Source organism: Ammospiza caudacuta, chromosome 4 (genome assembly GCF_027887145.1).
Source record: "Ammospiza caudacuta isolate bAmmCau1 chromosome 4, bAmmCau1.pri, whole genome shotgun sequence".
Lineage (NCBI taxonomy): Eukaryota > Metazoa > Chordata > Aves > Passeriformes > Passerellidae > Ammospiza > Ammospiza caudacuta.
Window position 1 is genome coordinate 26,987,382 of NC_080596.1, and position 15,361 is coordinate 27,002,742.

Sequence of the window (15,361 nt, forward strand, 5' to 3'; positions counted from 1 at the left end):
GCTTTTCATTTCACTACATACAGAACTGCTTCTGATGAACTGCTTTTACAAGTTTTACTAAAGGAAAACAAAGAAATGCAACTAAAACTTCTATGTCAAGATACTTTCTTGAAATCAAATTATAAAATACATTGACAGTGCTGCTGAAAGAGCCTTCATTAGACCCCAATACAGTATTTTGTTGTGAGGTGAAGGGAAGCCATCAGGTGTGGCTTTGTTTATTTAATGCCTTTCAGGGGGATGCAGCTGTATTCAGCTTTGCAAGATGAAATATTGAAAGTAGTAATCCTTACAGAACCTTAATGGCTGCTCTACCACACATGAGAGACCCTGATAAACTGACAAAAGGGAATTTAAGAGAAATTTAAAATATACTTATGTCATTGGAATTCAACACAAATAACAATAACATTAATTGAAACAGTGTAGCTGGGCCACAGATAAAACTAAGAAATCATTACTTTTAAAAGTTGTCTTTCCCTGCTCTTCTAAGAGTCACATATATCCTGCAGTTAAAAATGTATTAAAAGAAATCTATCTGGAAATCTATAGTCTTGCAGTAATGCAGGACATGTTACCAATCCCATTTTGGTGGCCTTTTGAGCCATTAGTTTCTCAGTGAGTGAAAATGTTCTCTATCAAGAAAAGAAAAAAATTTATTATTTCTTATGATTGATAGAAGCTACAATTTTTCAGTGGAGCACTGAGAAGCCAAACCCTAGCTTTGGTCAGTCTCAAGGCATTCAGGTGAGTTTATTCCTTAGCACATGGAATCCCCAATCCTCTGAGGCAGTGATACTGAGGAGCAGGTATTAATCATAATCCATTGTGACAACTGGGAATTTCTTCTCCTCACTAACCTCAGCTGTAGATTTTTACATGTTGTTTTCCAAGAATCTTCTTTTTCTGGTTGAAGATACCAAATGAGAGATTTTTTCCTTTGGTTTCCTTGGTAACTAATTCAAAGATTAGATCATTATGAATAGTTCCTGCAACTATTTCTGCAGCAAGCCTCCTGCTTTCATGTACCATTTATGACATTTTAAAGTTTTGACTGAAGTCTTCAGACATCGTTTCTCCCTCCATACTTCCTACTGCAGGCCAGTGACTGGGCTTTATTTTTCCCCAGACAATCTTCCTAGCAGCAGGTATCAGTCATTTAGATAAGTTAACTTAACCAAAATCCCCTAGCTGTACTGTAGTTTTATTGCATCACATAAATCCTTTTTAGGACTTCATCCTCCAGTATTTTTATACCACTGATAAATTATGAAGATCTGCTTGAGACAACTTAGAAAAAAATCATTGAATTTCTGAAGTTGTTTGTAAGTTTTAAGTTTCTCTAATTAAATTAATTCATTTTTCCTTGCTATTTAACCTCAAAGATATTTGTAAGGGTCAAAACTAGTCATCATCTTTCTAGGCCTGCTGACATAAATATGTAATTTCTCTACTTACCCTGCCAGTCCTTCTTTAAACACATAATTGCTCAGGTGTGATATATCCAATATTAAATGGCAGAAAGCAGATAATGCACATACTACATGTTCTTGTCAGCTGTGAACTGTAAATTGCAGAGATTCCTGATCACACTTCACTGCATAAAAATAACCTCTCCATTTATTATTCCATCCTCAGCATGGACTACTCAGCATATTCAGTGCACTGAGCACATTTTGGAGTTAATAAAAGATTAACTGTGACAAACTGAACATTTCAACCAAGCATCCAAAGGGAAAATCCCAGTTAAGCAGTGCAGCAAGTTCCATGCAGTCAAAGCACGCGTTCAAGTAACATCTTCCCAAACCACATGGCCAGGAGTAATTTGTAAGCTTTGCAATCAGGTTTACAAACTGGCTATAGATTCTCCCGTGCTCCCATTTCTGTCTCTGTGGTTCCAGAGAGGGTCTCTTACCAAAGCCAGAGTCAATGAACAAATGTCTGCAAAGCCATTACACTGCCTCAGCCAAAAGCACAAATGTGTTTTACCTGTTAATATCCTCTGACCATCAAGAGGAAACCTACTCTGAAAGATTAGCCTGAGATCTCAAGAGTGTTGGGGTCTTGAGCTGCACATTAGTCTTCAGTATTTCACTAGAACAGTTTAAAAAACACCAGATGGAAAAGCTTTGCCGCGTTCTGGCTCTCCACATGTTGGAGAATTTCCCAAATAACTTCTAAGAAATTAAAGGGGATAGATCACAGTAATAATTGCAGTAAATAGAATCTAGATAAGTCTAGATCAATGAACTTTATAACATCTTGTAAGTGTTCAAGTGATACCAAGTTTATTAAAAAACCTTCTTGAAGCATATGCAACTGTGCAACTTCTTTGATGGAACAGACAGCAGGTGATAAACTATTACCTAAACCATTAGCCTAAATCATAACAGTGTCTCTCTTTAAACCTTAGACATAAGGTTTATTATTTTCCATAAAACGCTTACTAAACAATCTGTATGAGAAAAAAAAAAAAAAAAGGAAAATAGTAGCACTAACAAAACCAGAAACAAAAAGGAAGGCATGATTGGGCTGTGATCTAGCAACAGGATGAAGGAAAAAAGACCGTGAAAAATAAGAAACTATTCCTTTTGTGGGGGGATAAAAGGGACAAAATTAGCAGCAATGACTCTACAGTACTTTGAATATTTAAAATGCTATATACTTCATGCATTTATGAGGTTGATTACAAAAATCACAAGAACAAGTAATAGGAATGTGGTGGGCAGACTAATCTTGGGACTTGGGAGTCAAATTACAAATGCCTACAGATGTCTGAGCCTTGATTTCCACTGTCTCCTGTGAATTGATTCAGCCCAGTACCAGCAGGACTACTTGAACAAAGAAATACTCTCCTATTTAATAGGAGATTGCATATTATGTACTGTAGTTACTGCTGCTCTTACTTCTATAATCATGGAGGCATATTCACAAATATAAAATTCACAATTTGTGGTGATAATCTATTTTGAGCTAATAGGCTAAACTCAAACATAGCTGTGTCCAGGTTTCCACAATAACCTTCTAAACTTCACTATTAGTAGAACGTACTGTTCCTTACCTACAGATGCCCACAACTCACTTAGCCCACATGAGTGATACAGATGTCAGACATTCCTCTATTTGAAGACTGCACTACTTGCCATAGAGCCACATAAATTATAAATTGTAGTTGATCTCTCAGTGGTCTTAAATTCTACTCGTATCAGGGGACTCCCTGTCAGAATAAAGAACAGTGCTTCTTGCTGCTGTCAGTTCTGATATTACAGCTAAGAGTCTTGGCCGTGTTATTTTTTGAATTGTGACAGGCCTGAGTACTAAAAGGAAATACAATGTGAGGTTACTTATTTTGTATTGAGACAGCACTCAGAAGGCAAGAAAAAGCAGAGGCATGTTCTGCTGGGCATTGCACAAGGACAGCATAGGTAGACAGACTGTCCTGAGGAGATTGCAGTCTCAGCAAGATTTACAAAGACTAGGGAGTCAGTGACATTCAGTACTGTGATTCTCTTTCTGGGTTTACTGATAAATGACTGCATATCTGACCTAAGTTATTTTATTTGATGAAGAGATATTTCAAATCACCAATACAAAGGAATGAATTTTGATAATCCAACAAACCCTAAACTTCAAGCCTCAGACAACATCAAAAATGCTGTTTCTTATACAGAACAATTACTGTGTCTGCTGGCTTACATTCAGTGATGAATACCTGGGAGCTGTGCTTAAAACAACTTGTATAACACCTAGAGGGGGCCCAACACAAAAAATTAATAGGCCATTCCAGGCATCCCTGTTCTAGAGACAAAAGTCAGACCAAAAGGAACACTGCAAGTCTTAGCAATGCACATATATCTGTAAAAAGAAACTTTCTATCCCTTTCCTGTTACCCCTAGTATTATAAACAGCACTGCTAGTCCAAGAGAGGCCATGGTTTTTTTGAAGTGCAAATAGAGAAAGGTCAGGTGTTTTTCATACATAGAATTTCATCAATCTCCTGTGCAGAGGAAAATGGCTAATACTGCAGCTGCAGCCAGATTCCAATGCTGTTAAACTCCTTGAAGCTCACAATTACCCCAAGGAAATTTTTGTTTGTCCAGTTTCATAAATCTCTGTTTTCTTTATGAACAACAACGTGAGCAGCTGGGCCTGAGCATGCGACTTTATGGTCAGCAGGGACTTTGCCAATGACCTTTGTGATCCCAGGAGGAATAAAACCAATGCATACATGAATTCCCCTGCTTTTCACTCTTCACCTCTTGTATCCCCTTAAATGCTGTACAAATCAGAAACATTGATTTCCCTCAATGCCTAGGTCAGCATCTGTTATGATTTAATTAAAAGCTTGCTCTCTGAGGGGGTTTCTCTCTGTGATGATACCCTTCCACTCTGTTATTTCTTAAACTGAATGAAGCAGTAAGCTTCAGGCTTTTAAAAATAAAATTTTCTATTAATTTCATCATTATTAAATCAGATTTCATTTTCTACATATGTTGATTTATCTCAGATGGTCCAAATCCTTGCTGAGGAGTGAGGTTTCCTCCTGTGACTTACCTGCTTCTGAAACCTACACACAGCTTAGTCACATTTAAGGGTAATTAAAAATATTCCAGTCTCATTCTGCAGCGCTGAGCAGTTTGTGAAACATGAAAACTTTCCAATTTGCACTATTTTCTCTCTCAACTCAATTGCTCTCTTTAGTTTAAAATATGTTTTACCCTTTTACTGATACCAAATCATAATATCAAAGCATCAAATTCAAAAGCCGGAGGAGGCTGTGAATAAGCTGCTCTCCTTTGCTTTTCATGTGCCCACAGCCAAATTCTTTAGAAGGTCCCACTTCCACAGTCAGGCTTAGCCTCTGCCCTCATTTATGCCATCAAACTCAGCTGAGCCAAATTCAACACAAAATCTTTATTTTATCCCTTTTGAAAAAGCAAGTGTGAGAAAATTAGAGGACTGCTTAAGTTATAAGATTAAGATTTCTCATCAAGACAAGTTGCATCATAAAGTTTGATAGTCAAAGCACAAATCAAACTACCAAAATATCTCATACTCCTTCTAGTTGTCACCTGAAGCAAACGGCTACCATGATTTTCACATTTTAAAAGAAAATAAAAAGATATTTTAAACTGGAATATAATGGAAAACCCACAACATCTCTCTACCCCATAGCCAAATATTTTAATTAAGGTTGTGGAACAAATTCTAAAAGGACAGCTTTGTGAAAAATAGAATTGTTTTCTTTCTCCAAGAACTTCTATGAAATGGTGTTGAACCAGATAGCAATTTATAGGGTTTGTTGGTTCTTTTACTACAAGTGTTACTTTTTCTCTGTCAATAAATAAAATCAATTGATGGAAGTATACTATCTTGTATGTTTGAAACACTATGCTTTATTAATAAATACTTTTCTGCGATCCAGAAAAAAAACCAAAAGGTTCTAAAAGAAATTAATTCTTTTGTCATGCCATGGTCTGGGGTTTTGTTAGTAGTTTGTACAGAATATAGATTTGGTATAAAGCATATTAATTGTGTGTGTCTGTGTGTAACTACATACATGTTATAATGTGCATAAACCTACCCACATTATAACATACAGCAGTGTGTCTGTATGTGTAATGCACATGGAGTAGTGTGGATAGAAAAACATGTAAACCACTGCTGGGTTTTGAAGTATTGGGAATTAACTCTGTTCCTTACAGGAAAAAAGTCACAGATAAAATTCTATAATATGCCGAGACATGCAGAGCTACATAAAAACTGAAATACTTTTTGCATTATGACTCCTATTCCTTTGAATGTTCCCAAACGTGAAGTCCTCGGGACACAGAAAGCCCTCATGACACACCTAGAATATGTCAAAAAGGGAATTATAAAAATAAAATAACTGCCCAAAGTATAGTGAGCAGTCCACTACTATTTTGAGGATGCTTAAGTCACTGGACAGTGTGAAAGAGCTATTCTGAATAACCTTAACCCACTTAATCTAACAAAAAAGTTTTCTAATTACCATCAGTGTAGCTCTCTGACTCTTGCAGAGCCAAAGTTAAACATGAAGCTTCACAGACTGGTAGTCTCTGTTAGCGAACTTTTCAAGCTGACATTTGAAACTTTAGATCTAGTCCAAATTTCCAAACAAAATTTGTTTTGTCAAACATACATTGAATGCTGTTATTTTTTTGCCAAAAATATTTTTGGGGGAAAAATGGTCTTCTGGGTTGTTTTTTAAAACTTATTTACAATATTTCAATGTATGAAACCACACTATACAACTGAACTTTAAATGCTTTACAGGGAAACTGAAAGCATACAGACATGACGACCATCCATCACTGGAATTTATTAAAATGAAATCAAGATTAGTATTTTGTCATTGTATTTAATTCAAAGCATGTTTTGGTTGCTCAAATCGTTAATGTGATGTAGTGAATCTGTTCTGATCTATTTCAATGAGCCTTCCACTGGATCTCATATACTGTGGAATTATGAGATGTTTTAATTGCTCAAACATAAAAATCCTTGAAAGGGTTTCATTTTCTTCACTTGTAGTTTTCATTTTCTGCCATAGACAATTCAAAGCATAGCCTAATTTCAGTTGTTCTGTGACTGAATAGGAATTGTTGTTCTGTACTTCATACATTCTACGCTTCATAAGTACAACCCTTGGCACTATTACAAATTAATGGGCTCGTTCTCACTGGTATTTATAAGATAAGAACAGAACTTCTTTGCACTGCATTTATATTCTATGGAGACTGCTTAAAAGTTTTTAAATAACAAAAATAAGAACATTTCTTTTCCTAGTATTCATCAAATTCCTCTGTCTCTCTAACAAATTATTTTCACTCATGATGTTTAAAAAAACCCCTCCAAACACAAAAATCCCCATATCAACATGCAAGCAGGAGGGCCCTGAATTAGCTCTCAGTATCCCAGAATTGGTAGTCTCTCTTGTGATAATGGTATTTATTTACCTGCCTGCAGCTGCATATCTAGACATCAGTAGTCCAAAAAAGTGAGTTGTAAATGACATTAATTGTGCATTTCCTCTAAATTGAAACACACAGTAAGTCACAGCCTCCCATCCCTAAGAGAATGGCGAGAAACATGCATTAGTGGAAAAGGTTCTTTTGTGAGTCAATAATTGCTGCTCTGAGTTAATGCCAAATGCTGCTGCAGACATTGGCAAGCCCATCTCTTTGAGTCAGGTATCAGCTCAGAAGAGAAGCAGTGACTCCACCTGAGGGGCAGCTAAATTCTAAATCTAAAGTTTGCATGGACTACATGAGATCACTCAAAGGAAAAGCATTTCTGACTCTGCAGATCCCACTTCTAACAAAGGCTGTGCTGATTCTGTCCCGCCTTTCAGCATTCCAGAAATAATTTCACTGTTCTCAATGAATGATAAAAACCCTTATGGAAACCAGATGCCTCGGATCAGGATCATCGGAATTGTTTGTAGGCCATTTTTAGCCTCTGCAACTTTCCAAGATAAAGAAAGTAGGATTGAGGCTCACACAGCCTCAGACACTCTATCCTGCTTACACTGGTGTTTTCTGCCTCTGAGAATCTGGAGCTCCATCTCTTTTGATGGCCTTTAAAAATAAAATATTGATTTTATCTCATGAGGAAGATAATGGATATGATTATTTATGTCCTCTAGGGATCTAGCACAACATTTTTGCCTAAAAAGTTCACTTAGTTCTGACATGTTTGAAAACACTGTCAATCTAAATTAGCTCTAATTTTCCTGGTTCTTTCACTGTTTAATATATTTTCCCATTAAGCTATTCTTTTGGGGCATGGATTTTATTTTCTTCTTTTTTCTATTGAGTCCCTGCCAATAGAAAAATATCTCTTCCATTTGGTGAGAACCTCAGGAGCCTACAGGCAGTAATAAAGACAAGGGTCACAAGCTTATGCAAAAATTTTATTTTTAAGAAAATATTTCCCCTGGAGTTGTCTTCTAAAAATTAGTACATATCAAATATTGCAGAGGAAAATAGGGAACATGTCTTGAATAACACCAGTTTCTTCTCATTTGTGTTTTACCCTTAAATATAATGCCCTCTGACACTATTGGCTTTGAACTGTATTTCTGTAGTATATGGTAGAAAAGTTATTTTGTGATGAAAGTTTAAGCTGCCTTGTGAAAAAAGACTATTTTCATGAAATTGAAGGGGGTCTTTAAAATTGAAGGTTAGAAGGATACTGTGTTATGTTCCAGAATAATCAATAACCTTAATTCTTACCATTTTAGCGCAGATCTTGAGAATCTTACACTTTCCTCCCCATTCCCTCTTCTCAAAATTACTCCTTCATGTGAGCTTCATAGTCCTGCTGTGCTTTATCTTCTACACTATGCATTTTCCCCACAAAATTCTGTCCCAGCATTTACTTCAAATGTATAAGCTTATTTCCAGAACATAATTAATAAAATATAAAAAAAACATCCTGACAGTCACATGCTGTCAGCCAATTTGAGGAAAAACTTTACCTCCACTATATGGCTAAAACCCCACTACCATTTTCCTACAATTTGTGGCAAGTCTCCTCTCTTTTGGATGGTCTCAACTCCTGCCCTCCGGTCTCCCCCACGAAAATTCAAACTGAAACAGTCATTGTCATTAGTCATTGTCACTTTCTGATGTGAAAGGGTCCATGGAGGAGTAGGGCATTCCATGGTGACCTAAATAGAAAACCAAGATGTCAGTTCTTGTAAAAGAAATTCCTGGAGTTCCCACTTCACATGGAGTTAATGTTTTGCAGGAGAAAAGGTGCACACACCGTGCAGAACGGGGACCAGTTCCTGAGGTGAATTATTATTATTATTCACCTTTGCTTGCCTTCACTGAAAATCCTTGCTTGATGGCCGCTGGCACCTACACAGAGAAAGAATGTAGGGCAAGACCTAATTCAGCCATCCCTTTTCAGATCAGGAGTGCTTGAGGTCGTTGGGAAGACCAGACCTCTGTCGACAGCTACAGAAAATGGAACAGAATCTTTAGTGCACCTTTTTCTGTGCAGGCTATTCTTTTCCAATGAGGTTATCTGTGTGACAAGTCTCTTCCAGTTGTCAGCTCCTCATGTGTCAGAGGCACTACCACACATGCATTGGTGTAGGATTTGGGCTGCCCTCTTTGATCTGATGCTTTTCAGGAACAGGTATTTATTTTTGGAAGATTCACTAGACTCGGTGAAAATCCAAAACTGTCAGTGCCTTCAACGTCTGCACTGAAATGCTGCTTTCCTCTGTAGCCTAGTTTCTACATGAAAATGTCTGATGAGACTGAAAACACTCAAATCCTGAAAACACATACTAAAACCTGAAACGCATATCACAAATTGAAAGGAGAATGGGTTTTTGTTGTTATCCTTTTATTGATTGCCAAACTCCATAGTTAACCTAATTTAGACAATTCTTGTCTTACTCTGAAGGCCACCAGAAGAAATTTTTGAGCACTAGTCAGTCGTGACTTCTCCTGAAAATCTGTGGTGAAGTCATGCTGGGAACAGAGGCTACCCATAAAATAAAAATACTTTATCGACGCCTTTAGGTAAAGAAAGATGGATTTTTATGCCATGGAATTCTTTCTAAAATCAGTGGGTGTTTGAGAAACACAAAGATTTTATTGTGTTTCAATATGAAGAGTCCCAAGGCTCCACTTGAGAAAGGAGGATACTTCTTTTCTGAATGTTGCTCCGCTTTGAGTCCCTATTAATTAGTAAGGAGAAATGCACTTTTCACATATGTTTCATTAAAAATTGTTACCAAGATTTCTGGAGGGATGCTTTTTTCTCTGTCACATCAGTAGCTTTTGCTGCCCATGTGCTGTATTGATCTTCTCCTGAGAATATTTATGGTATGTTTGGTATGACATTTCACTGCACAGATTTTGAAGATAATAAATTGTCAATTATTTGTTTTGTTGGGGAACCAAGGTTGAACAGCTTGATGGTCATACAAGGATTGAGAGATAATCTGATTTAATGTGCTGAGTGATAATTTTCAACATATTACCTAACATTTTCTCACTCATGTTCTTTGATAAAAAGAAAATAGCATTTTTGAGACAGTGAAAATTACATTTTCTGTATCAGTTTAGTGTGTTTTGTGAAACTAGAAGGATTCAAAAGTTATCAGACTAGTAAGCAATAGTAATCAATTAATTTAATCCAGAAAGATAACTGGTAGCATTCAAAGAGCAGTTAACACAATGAAAACATCTTAAATAAGGATTTGAATAGCCAAAATTGCCATTATAGAGTTGGCTGCAGAAAAAGGGATGAATGAGTAAAATAAGTATGTATCAAATATAATAGAGCCACAAGGTAAATTTGAAAAGTGGATTGAAAAGATTAGTGAAACACAGTCGGTGAATAAGACAAAGATTTTATATGAACCTGTTTATTTTTACTTTGGTTTTGCACATAAACCCCACAGCTGATTAGTTTTCATTTGGTGATCAAAAGCAGACCTTGTATGACTTTCACAGTGATTTTGTCCTCTCAGTTGCAGACATGGTACTAAGTGATGTTTTTAGCTTTCATAAGGGAATTTGCCTAGATAGATCCAAGCCTTTTTAGTGTAACCCATTTTCTTTTCAAGCCTGGCAACCTTTGAGACATGACAGAACATTTTCCATAAAAACAAACAAACAAACAAACAAACAAAAAAACAAACAAAAAACAGACCTCATTCTTTTTTTTTGGCAGATGGATTTTTATGTTTACTGTACTTCAGGAGCACAAGGTGGATATCACACCAAGAACTGGCTTTATTAACTTCATGAGAAAGATCCAGTGGTGCACTGCCAGGGCAAACTGCATAGGAGAGCTTTTTCTCCAAATTAAATAAAGGTGGAGGACAATGTCAGGCCATCAGGGCTGACCCCTTCACATGCCAGTGAGTCACGCATTGCAGAAATGATCAGTGATCTAAGTCTCCAGCTAAAGCAAGAATGTCAGCTCTTTAAAAGAAGGCCTGCCAGTGCTGTTGATAGACCAGGAAAGATGAAACCTGAAAGCCATGAAATACCAGGAGTTCATTTGAGACATGCCAGGATAATCTCAGAAAAGCTACTGAATAAAAACCAAGAGGAAATCAGTAGCTCCCTGGATATTCCAAAGATATTTAGATATTTCTCTGTCGTATTTATTCCTCAGTGTCTGCTCCAGTGTTTTTCACAGAGCAAATTCTCACTGCTGAACACAACTTGTGCCATGGCATTAACCCTGCTGCCCCAAACCCATGGAAGATTAATGCCTTTAACACTACAGTTTTTCCTGCCATTTCAGTAAAATTAGCCAACAGTTTCTGAGATTATTGGAGGGAAAAAACCAGACATGATTATATGAACCTTGCTTTTCTAGGAAAGCAGATTAAACCATTTTTAAAGGTGCCTGACACTCTGACCTGCAGAAAAACATTATAGCCCAGGCATCCAATATCACTGTGAACATATTAGTAAGGCATGAAAAGCAGTGGAGAGGAGCCTCTGTCCCACCTGCCACCTTGCTTGGGATTCACTATGTGATCCACAACTCTAAGAAATCTTGAGTGTTTCAGAGAAGGAAAATTATAAATAAAAATGCCAGAAACCAAGTTAGTATGAGAGGAAGGATTGTCTCAGGCATCTGACTGAAGTCCTGATACATGACAATTAATTGTAGGCATTATTTCAATGTGGAGACATCACTCTGCAGCCCCAAGATACTGATAGGCTCTTCTGAGATCAAACCCCCACCATTCTCCCTTGTCCTATTGTAAAATATCTCATATCTTCATAATTAAAGACATCTACCTATATTAAAACTCTCTACAGCCTTATTGACTTATCTATTGAAAAATAATACAAATGGAATTCTATAAATCCACATGGTTGTTTTCTGCCTAATCTGTGTAGCCCTTTGTTTAAATTCCCTACTTTCTATTAACTTCCATTTCGCACAGAAAACAGAACTGAGCAGTGTTTGTCTCTAAAAATTCCATATGTGTTCATTCCAGGATGGCAACCAATGTTTTTCCCAGAGCATTGATGTGATTACCTACAATTTATTAAAAAAAAAAAAAAATCACCAAAAAGCACAGCCTAAACCAGACTAAATATTTCCACACCCCTTTTGCATAGTTTAGCACTGTAGTTTTATAATCTGGTTTAAGTAATTCACATGAGACATTCTTGTTCAGACAAGCCCTTCTCAGGACCATGATTTCAGAACAATATAAGTGAAACAAATAACAAACTGAAGCAAGATTTAAACCTGCACAAAGGATGTCTGCTAGCACCAATCCATTTATCACCACCAGGTTCCCCTCCAAGCCAGCACACCTGATTTTCAGTTATGGAATTCTATAATCTTTACAGCGCCCACCAGATTCAAATCCCACTGGAGAGCCTGAACTTTATTTTGCCATGTGTAGTACTGAAATCAATCTGTTTCCAGGACACACACTTTCAAGAAGAAAATGTATGGAAATGAAATTGAACGAATTAAACAGATGTTGAATACTTTTGCGTTCAACAAAGTATTTCTATATGAGAAAATTTTGTAATATTTTTTAAACGTTCATTCCTCTGTTTGGAATCTATCCCAGCTACTTGCACAAATTCACTGTGTCAGAATTTCTTGGCTGAGTCATTTCAAATTTCTATATATTTTCCTAGTTGCAGTCACTTGATCTTCTTGACACTTACAGTAAGTATAGCAATCCAACTAAGTGGATTTACTGTCCTAGTTGAATCTAGTTTTCTAAGAATTATCACAACCAATTAAATGTGTCTTCCCCTTAGGCTCAGGGGTTGTCCAGCTTTGGTAGCTGGAATGGAAGGCTAGAAAGAGAGGAGACTGCAAGCTGAGCTCCTTGCTGGTGGAGGGATTTCATGCAGTGAGGCCCAAGAATGTGGTAAAATACAGAGTTATGTATTTTGCTTTAGAAAAAGAGGATGTACACATGCCAAATAAATAGAACAGCTCTGCTGTTACCAGTGAAAAGAGTGTCTATGCAATCTGAGTTGAATATGTTGTAATAATGTAATAGAGATTTATTAGTTCATCCAGTGCTGCATTCTCTAACTCACCCACATTCCTCTTTACCCACTTGGAAAATCCAAGTTCTAATATCAGTGAAAATCCAATATCCTGTCTCATAAGATCATATCACATCAAACTTTTCAGGTCTTAGTTGATTTTCCCCTTTGTGCAGTTATTTCTTATATCTTCTGTATAGTAGTAGTGATCTTATGCAGAACACACAGCACTGCATTGTTAGTTCCATAACATTTCCCTCTTGATTTGGAGAGCATCTAGGGAAACCCTGAAGACAGAAAATACCTTTATCTTCATTCTCACTTTTAATCCTACTCAGATCATGGTTCTGCACTGTCTCTACACCTTCCCCCTCAGTAAAAAGAATAACTACTTAATAATAACATTTCTATATTTTTGCAATATTAATACAAACTATAAAGACAGAAACTCGTGTAATTTGCATCACAAGAACAATTTTTGGAGTTAGTACAAAACTTGCCTTTATTTTATGCTATCCACTACTACTTCCTAATTTTTACCTTTTTTATTTCCTGAATCCTTAATACCTTTTTGCAAAGATGTTATGTTTCCTATAGTCTAATAGCAAGGCTCCATTCCTGCAATTCATCAGCCTCCATCAGACACTCACAATTTGGGCTTCTGGTTTCCTCATGGGAAGCAGTGATGAAGGAGTAAAATCTTTGAGGAGAAGGAATAAAACCAAACCCACGAGCAGGTGCATATAAGGCAGTGCTCCACCCATGTTTATCTAAGCAGCTTTTAAAAATTCACCTGTTGGGCTCTTGCTGTGCATCAGCTTTCACAGAACAGACTCTTTGGTTTCTTTGCAGTTTTGTACAATGTCTGAGGAACTTTCCCTGCCTCAGGAATGCCGTTCATCCATTATTTGTAAGCTTTCTTCCTCAATTACTTCCTGTGCTATGTTTTGTGTTGGACCACACGTTTTTATCACAGTGCATGCGCTGAGGGCCACGAGTGAGGCTTTAACAGGATAATACTCCTAATTAATGTGTGTGTGCTGCAGGAGGCTCAGCAGACATCCCTGTCTGTCAGGGAGGCAGTGCAGGTACTGAGCTGGGCTGGAGGGCAATGAGCCAGCCCCTGCACGGAGCGCAGAGCAGGAGCTGGAGAGAATTTGGAACCCCCAGCTGCCTGTCCTGACAAGCCACAGGGCTATCCAGCTGTACTAGACTACTGCAAATGGATTCTCTAAGTGACCTCAAAGCACTGGTTCACAGCACTCTGGGGAGAATGAATGGCATTGTTAAATTGTGCACAATTGGAGCAGCCACGGGTCAGTTACCCTCAGCTGCCAAATCTCCCCGTGGAGCATCACTTCCTATCAGCATCAGGGCTCACTTCAGCAAGCTCCCTCTTGACACACTAAGCCCTAAAAGAGAAAGAGGGGTGGGACTTATTGCACTCTGAGAACTTCACTTTTCTGATGAAACACCTAAAAAGTTATCCTGAAAAGCAAGGTTATTACAGTCACTTTGACCCTTGAAGAATATAGGTTGTCAGTATAATCACTTCTAACTGATAGCATCAAATATAGTTTATACCAGAAATTGTAATTCCATTTCACGAAGTTTTATCTCCCAGCAATGCAAAAGGACAAGTAATTAGCCTGTCATTTTTAAAATTGAAAAATATGTACTAGGCAATTGCTTCATTTAATTTAAAACCACAATATTGACAAAGAAAACAAAAGAAAGAAAATAATTAGTCTTAAAAGTGTGAGGTTTTTCATTGAACACCTGTTACCACCACCCCTCCAAAAAAATAAACCTGAACATGAGATCAACCAGAACTTTATTTTATATTTAAGCCAGAGCAGTTGTAGTAGATTCAGAAATTAGTATAAGTGTTGCTTCAAGTCAAGTGCAGAAAGTCTACAACAAGCATAAACACGATTTTCTCCAGCAACATCCCCAGAGATTTCAAACAAATGCATTGATTAATCCTTTGTGAATTCTATATGAAAATTAACAGTGGCAGAAGCCTGAAAGAGTCCTACAAGCCACTGATTTTTCATCAAAACAAATGAAGGAATGTAGAAATAATTTCACCTGCTGCTGTGTTGTTGTTTCTCATCATAAAGGTCCAACAAGTAAAAAGAGGTTTCCTGTGAAACAATATAATGTGCAAAAAGGATAATCCACTGAGTGGACACTGCCAACAAAAGCAGTTTGCTTGAAGTAACCACAGCCTCAGGAAACCATAATTAACATAAACTGTCTAGACTTAAATACAGCCTGATCAACACTGCATCTCCCCACATATTTAATTTACAGAAAATACTTGC